General features: G+C 35.7%; 1 non-coding gene across 1 annotated transcript; it reads left to right on the top strand.

Moving 5' to 3' along the window:
* The first annotated feature begins 2937 nt into the window (after positions 1 to 2937).
* TRNAV-CAC lies at positions 2938 to 3011 on the top strand. Its single transcript has one exon. It is a non-coding gene; the product is annotated as a tRNA-Val (tRNA).
* The last annotated feature ends 1371 nt before the right edge of the window (positions 3012 to 4382 follow it).

Below are 4382 nucleotides of genomic sequence, written 5' to 3'. Positions count from 1 at the left end.
AGGAGGGACTGAGGCAAGTTCATTGGTTCCTGCTGTTTCCACAGGCTGAAAGTGGTCTATCTGCCTATTACCCAATGCACAGATGGACGAGACTCCTCTCAAATCCCTTGACATATGGTGCTGAATCCCATAAGTCCCACAGAGCCACTTTTGTTCAGGAATGAATGTCAAACTTTAACTGTTCAAAGGGGAGGGCAAAAAGCAGGGCATCTTACGCCACTGTGATGTTAGTCTAACTTTAGTCCCTCAAAGGTAGTCCTACTTGCCTTGTTTAATAATGGAAGAGGGAAAGGGAGAAGAGCAACTTAGAATTTTCTTAATATGATTTAACTGAAAGGAAAATTATGGAGCTTACTGATATAATTGTTAAAATTTATTTATGGTGATATTTTATTAAACTCTACTTTAAAAATTACCATTTTTTCCTATGTAAAACACAATGAAGATCATCTATGCTCCCCAGTTTTGGTAAATTTTAATTGATTTAACACTTAAAATGAAAAATTTAAAAACAAGGATTATAATATACAGAATTATATTCATTAGCTAATGATTTTAATGTCTCATTTGTCATGTGAGACAGCATTGTATTGTTGTTAAGAAAAGACTTTGGGATCAGACGGACAAATTTTGGACCCTGACTTTATTATTATTGGTTTTAATACATGCAACAACTTGGATGAATCTCAAGAATGTTATGCTTAGTGCATAAGGCCAACCTCAAACGGTTACAGTGTGTGATTCCATTTATATGACCTTCTCAAAGTGACAAAACTATAGAGATGGAGAACAGATTAATGGTTTGTCAGGGGTAGGCAAAGTTTTGTCAGGTTGGATCAGACTCAAAAGGGTAAGCACAAGTATGATCTTCTGTGTGATGGAACGGTTCTAAATCTTGGTTGCAGTGGTCATTAAACAAATCCATACATGAGTTCAAATTGGCTAAACACACATGCACACGTGCACACACACACACACACACAAACGCATACAAAAAATAGTGAAACTGTAATCTAGTAAACAGCATTTCACCAATGTAAATTTCCTTGTTTTGGTATTTTACTACAGTTATAAAACATGTCACCACTGGGGACAACATCATGGTAAGAGTTCACAGGACTCTACTATTGTTGAAATTTACTGTGAGTTTATATACTTTCTTTAAAATAAAAGTTAAAAATATGAAAATTATAAAACTACTGGAAATTTGAACATGAAATGAATATTTGATATGTACTGATTTATTAAGAAATTATGGTTAATTTTTAGAGATGATAGTGCTATCATGCTTATTATTTTTGATTTTAGAAATTAATAGGAAATACTTGTAGATGATAAAATATCTGAGATTTTCTTCAAAATAATATGAAAGGTAGGGAAGGGAATGGGCATATATAGAAGCAGGGTTGACCATGAGTGGATATACTGGATGACAAGTGCATGGAGATTAATTATTCTATTTCTTCACATACTTGGAATTTTCTGTAATAAAAATAGAATCAACAAAATAGTGATTCTCCAAGTAACTTTATTTTCAAATTGTACCACTTTGACCAACTGCAAACATCATGTCTTCAGTCAATACCATATACCAACTTATTTTCTCACATAAAACCTTCAATTCTGCTGCCAGTAATTTAATTGTCAAATCAATATGCCTTCAGTGACATCAAACACACAACTATTAGCCTGTATTACTAATGTTGCTTTATATTTCCTGCTTATATTTGGGGTTTAAATCCCATAATGATGAGAGCTCCATCAACGTCAAATGGAAGTTGTTCTCCAACCTGAGGTTTTACCAAAAACTGGAAGTTTGTGGAAAATAACTCAGCATTTCTGAAAAAAAGTGTAAATATCAACCTATTAAATTCGCTCATTACCTATTCTCTTTGTGAGATCTCAATGACTACAGACTGTATCCTGCTGCAATAACACAACAATTAAACACTAATGCTGCCATGCAGCTGTGAACCTGATACCTGTTACTTTATGGACTATGCTTATAGAATAATATTGAGGAGGCAGTTTTTAAAATACTGGAGTGTCATTCTTCCAAGGGTGACAAAATGAAATTCTAAATATTATTTCCATCACATCTTATAGTGTACAAAGAAAAAAATGCAGCCCCTACAAAAATTGGAAGAACTCAATGATCCAAATGAAAATTCAGTCATTTGTTAATTCATATGTAGAATGACTGACCACAACAGCTATCAGAAGGTCTTTTGTTTATACAACTATTCCATTGTGATATTTACTTCCCTTCTTCTATTCTCTTGGTAACTGAGATGAAAGCACTTTACAAGCAAGTATTCTTGGACCTGAAAATGGATTGCTGTGATCTGAAATGAACTAGGTGACATTTAAGACTCAAGTGACCATCTTCATGCCAAGATTGATTACATGTGAGATGAAGACTATGAAAGATGTTGAGGAACTCCTTGGTAGAATAAAGCAGGGGAAAGGCAAAGTGTATGGGACATTGCATGTAAGGGATTTAAAATCCAAACTGATGGGAGTTGTAGGTAAAAGGTAAAGTGCAGCCCCCAAGAAAAGGTCCAACAGTGAAACGGAAAAGGAGACAGGGAACATTTAGATTGGGACTCACTGATCCAGGCAGCAAATGCGTATTGAGCATGGCCACAGAAGGTTTAAAAGTAGACTGTGGATATGGACAGCCTGGGTGGGAATCCTAATTTTATCAACTTGTATGACTTTAGGTCATTTACTTAACCTTTCTGTACCTCAGTTTTCTTACGCATTAAATGAGTGTAATAACCCCTATAAAGCCATCAGACCAGTGCTTGACATATGGAAAGTGTCACGGATTAACCAGTATTACCATGGTCATCATTATCATTGTTGCTATTGTTTTAACATTTTATTACCAGTGTTAGGAAATGATGCATGATCAAATAACTGAGAGATGAGGGTGGCTCCGTAGTGTAGTGGTTAGCATGTCTGCTTCACATGCAGAAGGTCCTGGGTTCATGCCCCAGGTGGAGCCACGGACCATATCCCAGGTGTGCCAGGCCCCAGGAGCGCCAGGCCCCACGTGCACGCTGCAAGCATGTGGGAGGCGATGCCCCACCTTCAGAGTTCCAATTCTTAAGGAGAAATGGCAACATCCATAGGTCAGGGGTAGAAGTGGGGGGGGGGATTAAAGAGGGGGAAAAAAAATAACCGAGAGATGAATAAGACAGAGATTCCATTCTCAAGGCTCAACCTAGTGCAGTGTCTTTAAATCATGGATTTAAAGGCTGCTTCCCATTAAAAATATCTTAAATATAAATGAATCATTGCCATTAAAATTGCAGTAGGGAACTAATCAGGATATATTGTGCTGTTGTTATGTTTATTCTTTGGGTTCTAATTATCTAGTCATTAAGAACTGAGTTTGTGGCTTGGGGTAACTCAATGCTTCCTAATATTTTGCTGGAATGTTTTCATAATCAGAATGTAGGAAGTTTCCTGTCTCTGAACCAACTTTATTATCTGTGATTTCCAGTCTTTTTACAGTCTAATAGAAAAATATGCAAAATATTGAAGAAACTTAAACAAAAAAATAAAATCTTAACTACAAAAAAATAGGAACTGAAAAGTCCCAAATATCTAAAACATATGCATTAGTGACAAAAGATTTACAGATATCAGAACTTTATTCAGATACCCATAAGCTACATAGCACATCTCTATAATAGGTTCATATATAATAAGGCTTCTTTCTTAAAAGTTTAAAAAATTAACATGTTAATAAGGAAGCTTTGTGTTATTTATAGCAGAAGTTTAAATTTCGCTATAATTCTAAACCGCAACTGTTTTTAGAAAACTATGACCATTCGTCTTATTTCTTAACATTGAGACACAGAACCAAGTCTGGGATCTTCAGGAAAAAAATGTTTATGAACATCAGTGAACTATGCATTTTTTTCTTCTGTAATACAGTCTGCTATTTTTGTAAACAAAATCCAAGCAGCACATTAAGGCTATGCCTGGAACTGAGAAAAAATACCATTGGTGAATGGCTTTATGCATGGATAATAAAAGTAATAACTATCATTTATTAAACTTCTGTCACATCAGATTTCAATCAAATTTCTTAAATGACTTGGGAGAAAACTTGAACCAGAATTAGAGGGGACTTCGACTGGTTTCCAGGCGGTAGGAAGGCAGGCAGGAACATGGAGCCCAGAACTATATTTCCTGGGAGAATAGGGAAGCAGGATCCACTATGGAGGAAGAAGTTGCAAATACTGCTCTCTTGATATGAGTAAGAGGAGTTGATGGGTCGGGACATTTAATCTCAAGATATATGGTGGTTGTCTGCCCTTGACACACAATAGCACTTGCTGGTTATAAAGATAGTCATCACTACTTGG

This window comes from Pteropus alecto, unplaced genomic scaffold (assembly GCF_000325575.1).
Source record: "Pteropus alecto unplaced genomic scaffold, ASM32557v1 scaffold258, whole genome shotgun sequence".
Taxonomy (NCBI): Eukaryota; Metazoa; Chordata; class Mammalia; order Chiroptera; family Pteropodidae; genus Pteropus; species Pteropus alecto.
Note: the sequence above shows the minus strand (reverse complement) of the source record. Positions and strands in the feature narration are given on the sequence as shown.